At 40.2% G+C, this 17,035-nt stretch overlaps 1 protein-coding gene and 1 pseudogene across 1 annotated transcript in view; one reads left to right on the forward strand and one right to left on the reverse strand.

Moving 5' to 3' along the window:
* Nucleotides 1-17,035, reverse strand: part of LOC122809044 (V-type proton ATPase subunit G 3-like) — a 222,758-nt gene that overhangs the window by 150,902 nt on the left and 54,821 nt on the right. The gene's annotated exons all lie outside the window — the stretch shown is intronic.
* On the forward strand, nt 2,073-2,201 carry LOC122809837 (annotated as a pseudogene).

Here is a 17,035-nt window from a genome sequence, read left to right on the forward strand (position 1 = left end):
CATAACTTCAACTTCTATTTTTTTAATTTCTGCTTTACTAATCTTCTGTTCTACATTCCCTCTTTGTGATTTTATTTTATTTTTATTGTGAAATTTTCCATATCTGGATGCCTTTGTCTGCATTTCTCTTCGAATATTTTTGGGGCTGCCTTTTTTGTAGTGATTAATTTGGCTTTCTCCTTTGCATAAATATTGTACCATATCAGATGTCTCTTTCTTTCCCATGTTCATATTTCTAGATTTTGTTCTTTATATTTTTGCACTTTCTGTGTTGCTTCTTTTTCCAAATTGCCCAAGGCTTCTTGGTCTATATAATGTTTTTAATAAATCTGTTGTATTAATAAACAAATATTATTTATTTGAAGCTTCTGACAGTTTTTCTTCTGGAAGTATTTTTCTTTCATCTAATTTTTCTCTTAATCTTTTTGTATATCTTCTGTCTGGAAATTTGGGGATTCTTGTATAACAGTAACAATACATCATTTTTTTCTTATCCTCAATAGTCCACTCTATAGTCTTTATGGATCTTTTTTGGCCTATTGGTTTTCGTGAATTTTTTTTGGACTGCTACTTTCTTCTACAGCAGGAGACCATCCTCCTCCTGGGCCTGGCCTAGTCCCAGTGTAGGAATGTTTCCATTCTTTGAGGATTCTACACTGTCATTTTTTCCAGTCATGGCATAAATGCACCTACCAGGATTGGCCATATTTTTATCCTAGGTCTTGTGGACCCAGCTATCTTTTTTTATTTTTTAACCTACATCTGTCCATGATATATGCTATATAAAATACAGTCAATATATCAGTGTCATTTTGGTGAGATTTTGTGAAAAACAGGGTCCACCGAGTAAAGGTAGTCACCAAGACTTCAGGATGAATTCCGTTCCAGCAATACTACTCGCCTTTGCTTGCTGACTTATCATCTCTCCATTCAGATCCCTATGCCTCCTGAGTAGCATGAAATATGACCTGTCAGGCCTGATAGAATCTCTATTTAACCATAACCTCCAGACAGGCTTTATGCCCAGCAAGTGGAGGGCTACAATACTTATCCCTCAACACAAAGGAACCCCAGGGGGAACTACAGACCTAAGTCTAATTATTATCATATGCAAGGCCATGGAAACAATAACCACAAATCTGATAAACAGTGGCATAGGAAGTCAAGACACACTGGACCCTACCCAGTGTGATGTTGTAAAATGCATACCATGCCTACGTAACCTGGTGGGCTTCTTCAAGAAGGGCACTAAAGCTATGAATGAGGGTAAAACACTGTATACTGCCTATCTCAAACTGGACAAAACACTCTGACATTGTAGATAAATGTACAAAATTAGGCATTAACCCATATGTCACCCGATGAATAACCAGCTGGATTACTGATAGGACACAGGAAGTTAGGAGAGTGGAATACACCTGTACAAAGAGGTCAGTCACTAGTGGAGTCCCACAGAGATTAGTGCTGGGACCTGTCCTTTTTGGCATCTACTTCTGTGAAGTCAAGACAAACAATAAGGGCCTCTCACTGGCCATGTTTGCAGATGACTGCAATTGATCTACAAAGCATCCTCTTACCCCACACTGATGGATTTGTTGTATATCCACAAAACAAATAGCATCAGAAATACTTGTTCTAAGGACCTAAACCTTACCTGAGACATAAACAGGACATGTCTCAAAGATTGTCCCTTCTCTGGAACACCCTAACTATATTTAAAGGTAACTTGGACCAATTCATGGGAAATTTGCCCCTGGTTTGGCACAAATGTCCCTAATGGACAGGGGCAAACAGTGAATACTTGATGTGTACAAGCCTATATCATTACTCCAAAAATTCCTTTGGGTATTGACACGTCAACAAAATTTTGGTAAATTTGTGGTAAGCTTGGCCAGGCTTAAAATGGCTCTTTGGCTGATGGATTAGTAACCATCTCTGCACCCATGAAACTCTAATATCTTAGATGAGAATTTTAGTGCAAATTTTACTGCACCCTCAGTTACAGATATTCCACAGATTCCACAATCTCAACCACTACCTTTAATCACAGTGGCACAAGTTCTTCTGGCACTCTGCTTACCTGGCAGGAGGAATACCACAGTCATGAAGGTGGTTTTCCAAAGGCAAGGCTCTTCCATTGACTTAAGTTGGTTTGATCCCTATGATTTTTCCCAAATGTGGGAAACTAAAAAGCTAAGAACACCTCATCCATGGTTCCCAGTAATATACAAGGTTGCCTGATTATCAGTGCTCAATATGGCCTGTCCTTACCCCTACTTAACCTCTTTAATCTAAGCCTTTCCACTTGAAAGCAGTCATTACAATGCCACTGTACAATGTAGACCAAACTACGGACTCTTGTAACCACAAACCCATTAGTTTCACTAGCCTTATATTTAAAGTTTTGGAGCATATCATCTCAGAAATAATTAATTCGGACATTGAAAATATCTTACACCTGGACACATCACTTTGGCTTTGTCAAAGGAAAGTCCTGCCTCTTTAACCTCATTACCTTCTTTGAAAAGGTAACCAACACAGTAGATAGCAACTGTGTAGTACACACAGCATATCAGGATATTGTTAAAGCCTTTGACACTATTCTCCATGTAGGCATTATTGGCAGGCATATAAATCTGAATATAAATCCTTATGTTGTGTGGTAAAGAGCTAATTAGTTGTCTTACAGAACCCATTTGGTTAAAGTCACAGATATCACTTCTGAAAGAAAAAAAATTACCAGTGGTACTCAGTGTTTGGCCCTCTCTTATTTGGTATCTATTTATCAGACCTCCAGGCCAGCATTCCTAGTCTATGCTTATCTAAGTTTTCAGATGACTATAAACTGGGTATTATTTGATTTTATACAGACTTACAATTGCTCCAACATGGGTTTAACCACGTTAACAACTGATGGAAAGACAATGGTCTCATAGCTCATTTTGGTAAGTAAAACATTTTCATACATCATACACCTCTTGAATCAGACATTGTCATAAGCAGTCTAGGCACTCTTGCTGATAATTCCTTATTCTTTAATCATCATATCTCCACAGTGGTTCAGAAAACCTTCAGTTTGGCTGATTTAATTTCCAAAAGCATCTCCTCTAGATCCAAGGAAGTCTTAATTCCGTTTTACTCGTAATATCATCAGGCCCATTACTGAATATTATGAACCTTTTGGCATGTATTTGTCTAAACAACTTGAGAGACTTCAAAAGATCAGTGGCCTCAAAAATCTTAGTTATCAAGATAGACTGGTAGGCAACCCACTCTATGAATTCAGTCTCCAATAGACTCCTCTGCGGAGATCTGTGTCTAGCCTTTTCAGCCATGAAAGATCAACCATCTTTGGTTTCCTTTTCCTTCACAAAACAAATGGCACCTCAAATTCTCTGTTAAAAGAACTAAACCTTCATCAACAGGTAAATAAGAGCATTAGCATGAAGGATTCATATCCCAATATATCTGTCATCTCTGGAACAATTTCCATTACATGTCAAGCAAAGTAGCTCACTTGCCACTTTCAAGGTAAACCACAGGGGCAGCTTGAAATTTTCACATGGTCAATCTTGTCTCTTGCCTAACTTAAGGTTGGAGAGAAATTTTGAATTTTTTTTAGGCTAGGATTGTATTGGTCTGCAGACTGATTGCCTAGTACTTACCTTCATACCTATGAACCTATTACAAGCAGAAAAATAAGCATTTATATGGAGCACTTTGCCCTAAAGCCCTCTTATATATATATATATATATATATATATATATATATATATATATATATATATATATATGGGTCTACTTTAATTTACCGAAAACGCAATTGACCGACATGCGGAAGAGGGAGACGAAATGACCGACAGGTAAGTTTACCGACAAGGTGATGTGCCAAAATCGAGTTGACTGACACACGGAAGAGGGAGACGAAATGACCGACAGGTAAGTTTACCGGAAAGGTGATGTGCCGACAGCGGATAGAGCGAGTAGGGTAACGTGTGAGCGCATCTCGGTAAGTGTGCGATTGTGATGGAGTTAGGAGCGGTAAGGTAAGTGTGCATTGTTGTGGGATTTTGGGTTAGGGTGTGGGATAGGTGAGTGTGTGGTAGTGTCGGAGGTAGGGAGGTAGGGTTCAGGTAAGGTAAGTGTGTGATAGTGACAGAGTTTAGTTTAGGGTGGGTTAAGTGAGTTAGGGTTAGGGTGCAGGTAGGGTGAGTGTGCGATAGTGTCGGACCTTAGGGTTAGGGGTGGGTTAAGTGAGTTAGGGTTAGGGTGCAGGTAGGGTGAGTGTGTGGTAGTGTCGGACCTTAGGGTTAGGGTTTGGGTTAGGGCTAGTGGCTATGTGATGTAGTGTAATGTGTTGTTTACGTTTAGTGTGTCGGTGTAATGGTGTTCGGTGTTTTGCGTTGTCGGTTTTGTGTGTTGTCGGTTATCTGGTGTCGGTGGTTTGTGTGTCGGTGAACTGGCGTGTCGGTGTTCTAAAATAGACCCATATATATACACATAGACTCACTTTAGAAGCTCGAAATACTGAAATGTTGAAATTCAGTATTTCGAGCCCATAAAGTGAAATCCTAAAAAGAGCGAAAGCTCAGAAGCACAAATTTCAAAACCTCGAATACCAGAGGTTTTGAATTTCATGCTTCTGTGGATCCGCTGTGGTTACGGATTCAGATAAGTGTGTGCGTGCTAAGGGTTTTAGGTAGGGGCTGTGGTGTGTGTTAGTGTATTTTGTTGTTGTGATGTGTGTGTGCGAGCAGAAGGTAGCTTGTGTGGTGGTGTTGTGTGTGTGTGTGTGTGTGTGTGCGACCTCGGAGTTAGAATATTTAAGTGGGGGGGTATGGGGGGCATAGCCCCCAACATGGGGGGGTGCAGGGTGGCTTGCCCCCATGCTTTTATGTAGTAGAGAGCTTGTGTTTGTGTGTGAGGAGGATGGTGTGTGTGCAGTAGTAGTGCAAAATTCAAAATCTCCAGTGTGCGAGATTTTGAATTTCATGCTTCTGAGTTTTCTATGTTTAAAAAATTCGACTTTATAGCTTCAAAATACTGAATTTCATTTGTTATTTCAGGGAAATGTGGGTATACATATGTATGTGTATATATCTATAAATATATGATTTCCGTACAAACCAATCGGTACAGGTCCTTTTCTCCCTCCTTAGTGTCCAACCTTTCATACAACTCTTCATACGCCTTATCCTTAGCCTTCGCCACCTCTCTCTTTGCCATGCACCTCATCTCCTTATACTCTTGTCTACTTTCTTCATTTCTCTGAAAATCCCACTTCTTCTTCACCAGCCTCTTTCTCTGTATACTCTCCTGTACTTCTTCATTCCACCACCAGGTCTCCTTGTCCTCCTTCCTCTTTCCAGATGTCACACCAAGCACCTTTCTAGCCATCTCTCTTACTAGCTCTGCTGTAGTTACCCAGCTATTCGGTAACTCTTCACTGCCACCCAGTGCCTGTCTTAACTCTTCCCTGAACATCACCTCGCAATTACCCTTTTTCAATTTCCACCATTTGATCCTTGGTGCTGCCCTCACACTCATCCTCCTCTTCCTGATTACCAGTGTCATCCTACAAAGCACCATCCTATGCTGCCTAACTACACTTTCCCCTGCCACCACTTTAAAGTCTCCAATCTCCTTCAGACTGGCCCTTCTACATAAGATATAATCCACCTGTGTGCATCTTCCTCCACGCTTGTATGTCACCCTATGCTCCTACCTCTTGTTAAAATACATATTCCTCACAGCCATGTCCATGCTTTTCGCAAAATCCACCACCATCTGATGTTCTGCATTCCTTTGCTTAACACAATACCTACCCATCACTTCCTCATCCCCTCTGTTCCCTTCACCAACATGCCCATTGAAATCTGCTCCAATCACCAGTCTTTCACCCTTGGGTACTGTCATCACCACTTCATCCAACTCACTCCAAAATTTTTCTTTCTCATCCATCGCACACCCAACTTGTGGAGCATATGCACTAACAACATTCATCATTACACCATCAATTCCCAGCTTCATAAACATCACTCTATCCAACACTTTTTTCACCTCCAAAACACTCTTAGCATACTGTTCCTTCAGGATAATGCCTACACCATTTCTCCTCCCATTCACACCATGATAAAACAATTTGAAACTGCCTCTGATACACCTAGCCTTGCTCTCCTTCCATCTGGTCTCTTGCACACACAATATACCAACCTTCCTTCGGTCCATCATATCAGCTAGCTCTCTCCCTATACCAGTCATACTGCCAACATTCAAAGTTCCAACCCTCACTGTCACAGTCCTAGCCTTTACCTGCCTTTGGGCATGCCTTCTCTCTCTTCTCCTCCTTTGGCCAACAGTAGCCCAATTTCCGCCAGCACCCTGTTGGCCAACAGTACAGGTGGCGGTCATTGTTAACCCGGGCCTCGACCGATCCGGTATGTATATCTGTACTGTTGTCTGCATGTATGATTTGGCAAAATTTTACACCGAATGCCCTTCCTGATTTAACCCTCCCCATTTATCCGGGCTTGGGACTGGCACAAAGAAATGCACTGGCTTGTGCATCCCCAGTGGGCTGGGTTAGTTCAGTTTAGTGAAATGAGATTCAGTAATTTGGGTTTTCAGCAATGTGGTTGGGGTGAAATTAAATTCAGTGAAATGAGATTCAACAAAACAAATTAGACCCATATATATATATATATATATATATATATATATATATATATATATATACATGAGATTGGTACTGATCCTCAAAGGAACTTTTCACCGAAGGGCAAACAGCCGGGCACACTTCCGCAAAAGTGCTTTTTACCGAAAAAGCACTTTCGCGGAAGTATGCCTGCAGCTAGCAGGAGTTGTGAGGGAATAACTGTTGTGGAGATTGTACTACGGTCCGGGAATATTCCCTTTTCCTCACTGTAGTGTGATCTTGGAGTGAGAATATTAAAGTAAGGGGGTGTGGGGGCACAGCCCCCCTGCATAAAAGTAGATTTATTGTTTTTTGGGTTTTTTTTTAACGCACTTTAACGAAAGCACTTTTTCAATGAAAGCGCTTTCGTTAAAGTGTGTTCGGTGATTGTGGATTTGGACTATTGAACTTTCGTTCAATAGTCCTAGATCTATATATATATATATATATATATATATATATATATATATATATACATAGATATATACATATACATTACATACATATATATATTAGCTTTAAAAAGATGCAGAATATGAAGTAAATAATGCTAATGAGCTACCTATAGTGATTAGCACATTGTTTGGTAACAGAAGTTACAGAAGAATTCAGCTTGCTGTAAAGACCTCATTACAGCTTACACCACATACAACAATCACATCCTCAATATCTCTGTATTGCCTATTATTATCCTGACATTACATGCCGTCATAGCTAGAAATGTATTTTTCCCAACTGAAGAGATATATGTGCAGAAAGGAAGGAACTGACTTTTGTTTACATATTTATAAGTACAGACGTAGAATTCTCAGCAGAAATGTTTCAACTGTAACCCTTTGGAATTCCTTCACCATACTGTATATGTTCAGTTTATTCTTCACTGTGTGTAATACCACAGAGATGAGAAAAGGTACAGTGTGCTACACTCCTGCATGCCACTGTGGAAGACACCTTAGGTATATTTAACTTTTTTACTTTCCTTGAAGAGAAAAAAAACAGAATAGCAACACTAGCTAGAAATATTGCGAGTCTATAAAGAATTTGCCTTTTGTTTGTCTCTTGTTCTGTATTGTCCTACTGAGACAATATATGTTGCTGAGCTGAAGAAGAGAGCCAAACGGTGTGAGTCAGTATGATTCACTAATAAGAGATAGAGTGGTTTATAGCAGAACAAAATGATGAAACAAGAAAAACAAGTTTGACCTTTTCAAAAGCTGTGGGCTTGTGCAGAACAAGTAATATTACTCGTGCAAAGATAAAAGTATTAACTGGCAAAAAGATGTAGGTAAGATAAAACATGAATAAAGCCAAGAATGAAAACCAAGGTGAGGATGTGATATAAAAGAAATTTATAAGATAAAATGTGAGTCAAATATATAAAATTAGGACAGCGCTGTGGTGCAGGGGTAGCATTGTCTCCTCACAGCAAGAGGTTCTCTGGTTCGATTCTCAGCTGGAGTGCCTTCTGTGTGGAGTCTGCATGTCCTCCCTGCATTCATGTCGGTTTCCTCTGGGCACTCCGGTTTCCTCCCACATTACAAAGGCATGAATCTGGAGTGTTTCTGCTCAGGCCTCCACTGAAAATTGGCTTTGTTCCAAGTCAGATTTTCCCAGTTAACAAATGTTAAATAAAAAAAAAAAAAATTAAAAAAAAAACATCAAGAATGAAAAATTGTGAGGAAGTATAGTAAAAGAAAAAGACCTGTGAGATAGCTCCATGTAACAATGTATTGTACCAAAGATGGAGACTAGAGGGAAAAAAACAGAGGAGGTGGTTTTAAAAACGGAGGTGGTTTTACAGCTTCTCCCTGTTTTTTGTTATTGGCCCCCTCCTGTAACAAGTGGGGAAACTTAATTGCAAAGATACATGAGTCAGACATCGCATACTGTGCGTTAACAGCCTTCACGGCTACTGATACAGCGCCACGAGAACCTTTTTTCCGCCTTTTCGGTTGGACACCCACAAACTATAACATTAAAGGCCTTGTATTTTACTTGGCTATTAATATTGCACCCCCCCCCCACACGTGGAAGCTATGTCTGCGTATTCTGATGTTTTTAACCACCTAGTTCATTGATAGCGAACTGCCGCTACGATTTAATCATTTCTAAACAGCATTTACTGTTCTAGGCTACTACAGCTTAAAGCTCTGAAAACAATATAGCTGTTAAAGCAATTATAGCTCCTAAGCCATTGCAATCTTACACGGCTTGTTTAAATACGCCACACACGTATTCAGACCTCATAGGGATCCCTCTATACCTGCTTACACCAGGGTGTGTAAACTCAGCTTACACGCACTGCGAATACTTTTTAACAATCATGTATAATATATAGATATAATTACCTATGCTACCTTGGATGTTTACATATAGCCTCAAGTTTACAATCAATGTTTAAACTGTTTTAATGACTACCTACCTCACAATTTTGAAAGTCTTTTGCACCTACATTGTATTTATATCCCAGTAGACAGTTATAGTCTTCTTTTAATTGCCTCTAATGGATTTCTTACTTTGTCTACATGCCTAGAATCTGTAAAGGAATTGCATTTAATTTCATTAATATTATGTCTGACAGTGAATGTTTTTATCTTAACTTCTGCTAGCATCTCTGCCTTGCTACCTGTGCTAACTGTTCTCTCTCCTCTTCATTTATCTCCTTTTTCTCCCAAAGAACCCAGCTCTGCTTTGTCCTGAACTCGTCCAAACCAAATCCTACCAGGAGATATAAGAACCCCTACAATCTCCAGTGGCCTCTTCTATTTGACTCTTTCACACTGCACCTACCTCCAAGGAAGGAAGAAAGTATGTTATGGACTCAGTTACAAGTGCATAATTGACCCCTATCTACTATTTTTATCAGGGCCCTTTAGTTAGCTACTAGCTTGAGTACACAGCAGCCTTACCTTTACCCCTCAAGCTGCCCTATAGCCTACACTCCTTGTTAATTACACTAACTTACTTCTTACCTTGCATCTCACCATCTATACTTCTTTTCTAAACAGCTCTCTCACTCACTTTCCTACACTTACCAGATCTGCCCACTAGGTGGCACCCTTATCCTACTCCTTCTTTACCCCTCTACTCTGTCCTACCTCGGTATATGTAATATATTTCCTCCACTTTCTATCTTCATCCTCATTCCATCCTCCTACACCGCCTCTCCGCCTTCCTACCCCAGCAAATTGTTCTATACTGTACTATTCTTGATCTGCTTATCCTCCTACTTCTACTCTGTGTTTAAACACTATTTTTTCCCTACTTTACCACTCATTCCTTTGCTTCTGTACCATACTAAACTTCTCATACTCACGTCTTACCTCTCTTACCTACAGTTACCTGTATCTCTGATTGTTTTCTCCTCCTGCTTCTCCTCCTGTTGTTTCTACCGCTCGCCTCTTGGCTCACTCCGCCCTCCCTACCCCCAATTCCCACCCACCCCAGGGGTCCTACACTTATACCACTCTAGACACTCCTCCTACCTCTACCATCCTATCAGCATTATTCATTTCTTCCCTCTCTTTTCCTAAACCCCACCCCTCACCACTCCCCCTTCTAAACCTATATCCTTTCCCTGACCTTTTACCCTCCGCTTGTATTTTCAACCTATTACTTCTCTCTATATCTTACTCTCATCTTACTCTCAGGATTCCATAATCCTATCTCACACTATCCCTACTCTACTACCTTCATATTTTAATTCCTAAAAACCTGCTACTTACCTTTTTTCTATTGTTTACCTCTTCCTTACCTTACCTCTACAATGCCTACCACTCATTTTACTATACCTATAGTCTCACTCTTACTCTTAACTATCCTGGTCTCAGTCTACCATCTTACCTTCTTTGAAAATCAACTTCTTATCCAACCTACCCACATACAAAAACAAACTTTAACTTACCCTTCTACTACTCTCAAATCATACCCCATCATTTCTTACACCCCTAGATACCATCTATCTAAATATCATAGACTCTCCCATATAAATTATGTCCCAACTACTGACAAAAAATTAAAGCTCCAAATCCACCTAATAAACAACTCATTAACTAAACTTATTTATCTCACCTTACAAGATGGAGACATCCATCCCAACCCAGGACCAAGAAACCCCTCTTCCCAAACTCCTACACCAAAAACTAATAACACTCTCCAAATAGGTCATCTTAATATTCAAAGTTTAAATAACAAAGTATCTCACCTTCATGCACTCCTAGACACCCACTCTTTCGATATCCTTTGCCTCACTGAAACCTGGCTAAAACCTTACACCAAAGATACTGCCATTTTACCACCCGGCTATAATATCACTAGACTTGACCGTTTAAAACGTAAGGGTGGTGGAGTTGCAATCCTCTATAAGAATCATTTAAATATCTCCACTCTGCCTGTAGACCCAACTCCATATAGCAAAGCAGAAATCATTATTACAAAACTTCAACTCAACTCAAAGAAAGCACTTTACATAATATGTATGTACATACCTCCTGGCAACAATATACCCACCTTAGAAGCCTTTCTCAACTGGGTATCCACAACTTAGCCCCAAGAAACTGTCATTCTTGGTGACTTCAACATAGACTGGAATAGTATTAATGCTGAAAATCCTACTTCTCACATTAACCTCTATAGTTTCTCCCAAACCATGACCTCCACCACAAGAATCAATAAACCTAATAATAAAGACAGCATTCTTGACTGGATACTTATAAACAAAGACAAACAATTTTATGATGTAGGAACCCTGCCAGATGCTATCAGTGACCACTGTCTGACTTATATTACTAGACACAAAATTGAATTTTCAAATCTCCCAAACACTAGAAAAGTTCGCTCAACCAAACACTTTAACATAGATTTATTTCAAGCTGAACTAAATTCATGTAACTGGGACCCTTAAAAACACTTCCTCTGGACAATGCAGTATTATACTTTAATACTACCTTCCTATCCATTCTTAATAAACATGCCCCAGAACGTACTGTCAGAATGAAACCACACACTGCACCCTGGCTCTCTAAAGAAACCAAAAACTTAATCCTTTCCAGAAATAAAGTATGGGCTTCATGGAGACACCATAGAAATAACCCAGATCTCATCCACTTCCGTCAGCTTAGAAATCTGACAAAAAGCAATTATTACTGACAAAAACTATTACTGTAGACTCCAACAAACAAACCAAAACAACCCCAAACAGTTTTGGTCTTCCATTAATAAACTCCTTTCCCCAGGAACCACCAAAACTCCAACCACTCTTAACGCTGACCCAGACAACCCCCACCAAATTGCTAATACTTTTAACTCTTTCTTTATTGACTCTATCCAAACCCTCGCCAAACAAATGACCAACAACTATGTCTCCCCTCCTAGTATCCCTAAGAACCCATCTTATAACTTTACACTACAACCTATCCCCACATCATTTATCTATAAACTTCTTAACAAACTTAAACCTGGTACTCCTTCTGCAGACAATCTCCCATCTCTACCTCCAAAAGGCTGCCAAAGTGATTGCATACCCTATATCCATACTCATAAATAGAACAATCCAAGAAGGAACCATCCCTGAGATCTGGAAGGTTTCCCATATTATTCCATTACATAAAGGGGGTAACTCTATCGACCACTCTAACTACAGACCAATTGCTCTCCTTTCCCCAATAGCAAAAATTATGGAAAAATGTATTCACCAGCAACTCCTACAGCATCTCACCCTGCACAACATAATAGCAAACTGTCAACATGGTTTTAGACCGCATCACAGTACTACTACTGCTCTCTTATCCTTTGTAGAAACCATCAATAAGAATCGCAATAACAACCTTCTCTCTTCTGCTCTCTTTATTGACCTCTCCAAAGCATTTGACATGGTCAACCACTCCACCTTAATTAACATACTTGAGTCCCTCTCCTTCGACAACCTTGCCACTAAATGGTTCAAAGCATACCTAAGCAACAGGCAACAAGCAGTCCTATGGGGCAATCAACTCTCTTCTCTCCTACCCATAAACATTGGTGTCCCTCAAGGCTCTATTCTTGGGCCACTTCTATTCTCCCTTTTCATTAATGATCTCCACTCTGCAATCCCTCAAGCTACCTGCATCCAATATGCAGATGACTCTACCCTTATCTGCTCTGGTACCTCTCCTTCTGAACTCTGCTCACGCACTCAAATGATCTTCAATGCAGTTGAAACATGGTTCTATAAACGTTCCCTATTACTAAATGCCAAAAAAACCAAACTTCTACTCTTTACTCCCACCACCCGATCCCCTTCCTTACACTTCACCATTACCTCTAATAATGCTACAGCTATCACACCCGATCCTACAACAAAACTGTTAGGAATAACCATTGACAATAATCTCTTTTGATCAACACATTAACAACACTATTAAATCAGTCAACAGAAAAATAGGATCCCTATACCGAATTAAACCCTTCCTAACTGAATCTGCTCGAGCCAAGATTGCCCACTCCCATCTATTGTCAACACTTCTCTATGCTTCACCTATATTTACCAACCTTAAGAAAACAAACCTCAACAAACTCACCATATGCTATAATAGCATCGCCCGCTTCGCCACTAGCAACCCCTTCAGAACCCACCACTGTAATAACCTGAAACAACTAGGCTGGCTGGAATTCCAAAACCTTCTGCTCATCACCCAACTAAACATTGCCCACAAAATATTGTACCAGCCTACAAACACCCCCATACTCTCAGAACTTTTAATACCTTACAATAATCTTAACTCCTTCGTTCCTCTAGGAAACTTATGGCTAAATTAACAAAGTCCAATAACTCAGCTGGTGACTCTCTTTTCTCTAGCACAGTAGGAAGGAACTGGAACCTACTACCTAGTGACATAACACTAATCTCATCATTGCCCTCTTCAAACAAAGAATAAAAGAACACTTGAAAAACCACTGGCTCTGTTCCTGCACTAAACCTGACTAAACTTCTACCCCACTCTATCTCCTTATTACCCCCATATCTCTCTCCCTCTTCGCTGAACAACTATCCCTTCTCTCACTTACTTCTCTCCCTCTTCTCTGAAAGTTTGCTTAATCCTTTCATATCCTTTCTTTTTTTACTAGACTCTTACTTTTTCTCCCACTTCCTCTCCCTACCACCTTTCCCTGATTTATGCTTCTCAGTAGTTTAGTTTGTTTATAGGAAATGAAATCTCTTCCCACTTGTAAATAGTTTTTGTATACTAACTTTGTTTTATTGTCTCTCCATTTATCCTGGTAATTTTCTTGTATATTACTTCAAATGTATGTTTTTGTATATCTTCTGGAGCTTTTCTCCCCGGGCCTCTACTGAAAATGGAAATAATTCCAGCTAGACTAGCCCGGTCAACAAATGTAAAATAAAAATAAAAAAAATAAATAAAAAGAATGTGCTCTTTTAATTCAAGTATTATTCTGCAGGTATTGCTATGGGGCGCCCCTGAAAGTTTGAGGATGGTAATCGTAATCCTCAAAACAGTGAGTCCTGAAACTAAGAAGAATAAAGTGCAATCAGCAAAGAAATGATATCAAACCTCAAAAACCTTTTTTAATACTGTTAAAGTATTATGAAGGGACAGTTTTCCCTTGCACTCCTAGTGTGTCTATGTTGGGGAGTGGTTGTATTTATATATAATACTTCCTAAATGCCTGTATATGGGAGTAGGAGACACACTCTGAGGTACTACAGCACTGGACTTTTACATTTCCATCTTTACATGTTTAGTTTTGCTATTTTGAGGATCACAATTTGGACCCTTGGAATCCCAAAAGACACTCTCACTCCTACTCTCTTTTCCTCCTCTCTCAAAAAAAACTTGATGGCACCTCCAACTCCTTCACCTGCCTTTACCAACAGATCACATGCCCTAGGTTCAAACATTTACCAGTGCCTCACACCATTCAAGGGATAGTTTTTCTCCATCTCTCAGACTTTGCACTTGCTTTCCTTCCTTATGTATGTCACTGTTACACTTACCTCCCTCCCACCTGTGCTGTGGCAATTCCATATTCCATTATAAGAAGATTATATTTCTGTAATACCAGCAAAGTCCACCCTTCCGTCCTTGTATCACTGTCTGCAATATCCCTAGTCTCCTTCCCTTATTCCTTATACAGCTGTACACTGAGTCTCTCTTGCTCATTTCTCAGCAACATTCAGTCCCTATAATCTCCCACTGCTTAGTGGCTACATACCTACTCCTCTTAACTGCCTGTATGACACCATCTCTCCTCGGCCATTATAGTTTAAAATTACAGTCTGGGTGAGAACGTTTCCAACCCAGCTTTGAACGCCAATGTCCTTCTCAGCTAAGATGGTACCTATCCTGCCAGAGAGCAGATCTCTCTGCTAGGTCTTCTCACCCTCTACTACCAATCCCAACCATTCTCCCTTCAGCACTGCCACATCCAGTTGTTACACTTCCTAATCCCCTCCTTCTTGGTGAACTGGGTGTTAATGCTTATCCTGACATTTTTATTCCAACTTTCTTACTGTGCTTCCTACTGTTTCCTCTGAAAATTCATCACTGCTCCATTGATATTCAGGGATAAAACCTTAACTAATGCCAAGGCAACATGAGTTTGATCAGCAGATTAGGTATTGGTTGGAACTAGTAAAATGGAGGAAAGGAGTGGTGCACCTTTGCCAGCTCACATCTCCTCAGGGGATGGGTGTAGAACCACATGCCTTGGACACACATTCCTGGGTTTGAATCCTTAGTGAAGGCCGGAAACCCCACAGGAACTCTAGCTTCAATAGAAGCAGAGCAGCTCACTTCTGAGAGGTTATGGTACTCACTGGTGCAGTTGACATGCTCTTGCTGACACCCAGTGCATGCCAAATCTTAGCTGTGTTACCAGGCATGTACAGTGAGGTTAAGGTAGTAAATAACAAAAACCTGAACCACTCCTGATAGCTATCTAAATAACAGTCCCTCTCAGTTAGCTCTCACCAGTCTGGGGAATGAAGGGGCCAGTTGAGTGAGATAGAATCTGATGGCTGGCAGGCAGGATTTGCAAAAAAATAACATGAATCCACCTCATCTCCATCTTGGTCACCTTCAGCCATGTCTTAGTAACTCAAATCCCTAAGACTAGTTTAACTGTAAATTTGTCTCTCCTGTTTCTCTAGAAAAGTCTGTTAATCTTCTTGGTTCCGAGTATCTAATCACCAAAACTCCTTCTTCTGTAATCACACTAGCTTTCCTTTCTTGCCTAATTTCCTTCTCCATGTCATCACATCTTCTACCTGCAATATCTCCCACACCAGCTAGACAACCTCAACCCTTCCTCACTGTTCCTGCCAGCTACACCTCTCTATAATGCAGCGGAACCTTTCCCATTCGTCTTGTACTCTCCTTGGTAGCATTCCACAGTACTGTCCACTTTTGAGTCTTTTGCCTTTTATTCCACTCATTCTTCTTAACATGCTGCTCTTCCTTTCTCATCTCCCTCTTAGTTTTATCCTGTTGATCCCTCCTCTGTTCCATCCCCACAGTTGTCAGAACTTTAAAGAACCATTTACCCCCTATCTGCCCGGGCATAATTCCTGTCAGCCATTCTCTCACTTTGCCTGTGTTCTGCTTGGCCTTCTTTACTTGTGCTCTGCTTATCCTACTTATCTTTCCCAAGCCTAGATCTTGCCCCCCCCTTCTCTACTCTTCCCATGCATTTTTATCTCTACTCACTCAGCACCTTTCTCTCACTCCATTTGTTCTCTTCTTATAACTACTTCATCCCAAATTCTCTTCCAAACTTCCTGTCCCCCATCCTTACTAGCTATAGCTCATGCTCAGTTCCCATCCTCTGGATGTCTCACTTCCCACTCTAGTCCCATTATCTGACTACAAGCTCTACATCACACTCGCACACAGGCCCACAGCTATATTACTAGTTCACACATATCTCAATTGTCCCACCTCTTCCCAGTACTCTCTTCAAACCTGTCTTAATGATGTAAGTGTAATATTACTTATATTGTTCTTCTATAATAGGGCCCACTCAGAAGTACAACTTTCCTGCTTAAAAAAGGAACCTTCAAGAAATAACACACTGCTTATGTGATTCATAAATCTAAATAACATAATGTTGGCTGTGCAAACTAGTTCAGTATGTTGGGAGGAATTAGAAGGGAGAAGGCCAGAAAGAAGCAGCAGGAGAATTGGAGGAGGCAGCATCACAAACATTACCAAAAAGAAGAAAGTCAGTGGCTTAACCAACCACAGAAAAGGTCTTTTCTGAGAAGAAAATCTCTGCATGGGCACAAACTAGCTCAGACACAATCCTTAACAAAGAAAGAAAACGTATCACCATGTTCAATTA

This window comes from Protopterus annectens, chromosome 8.part0, assembly GCF_019279795.1.
Source record: "Protopterus annectens isolate FY-2018-M chromosome 8.part0, PAN1.0, whole genome shotgun sequence".
Classification (NCBI taxonomy): domain Eukaryota; kingdom Metazoa; phylum Chordata; order Ceratodontiformes; family Protopteridae; genus Protopterus; species Protopterus annectens.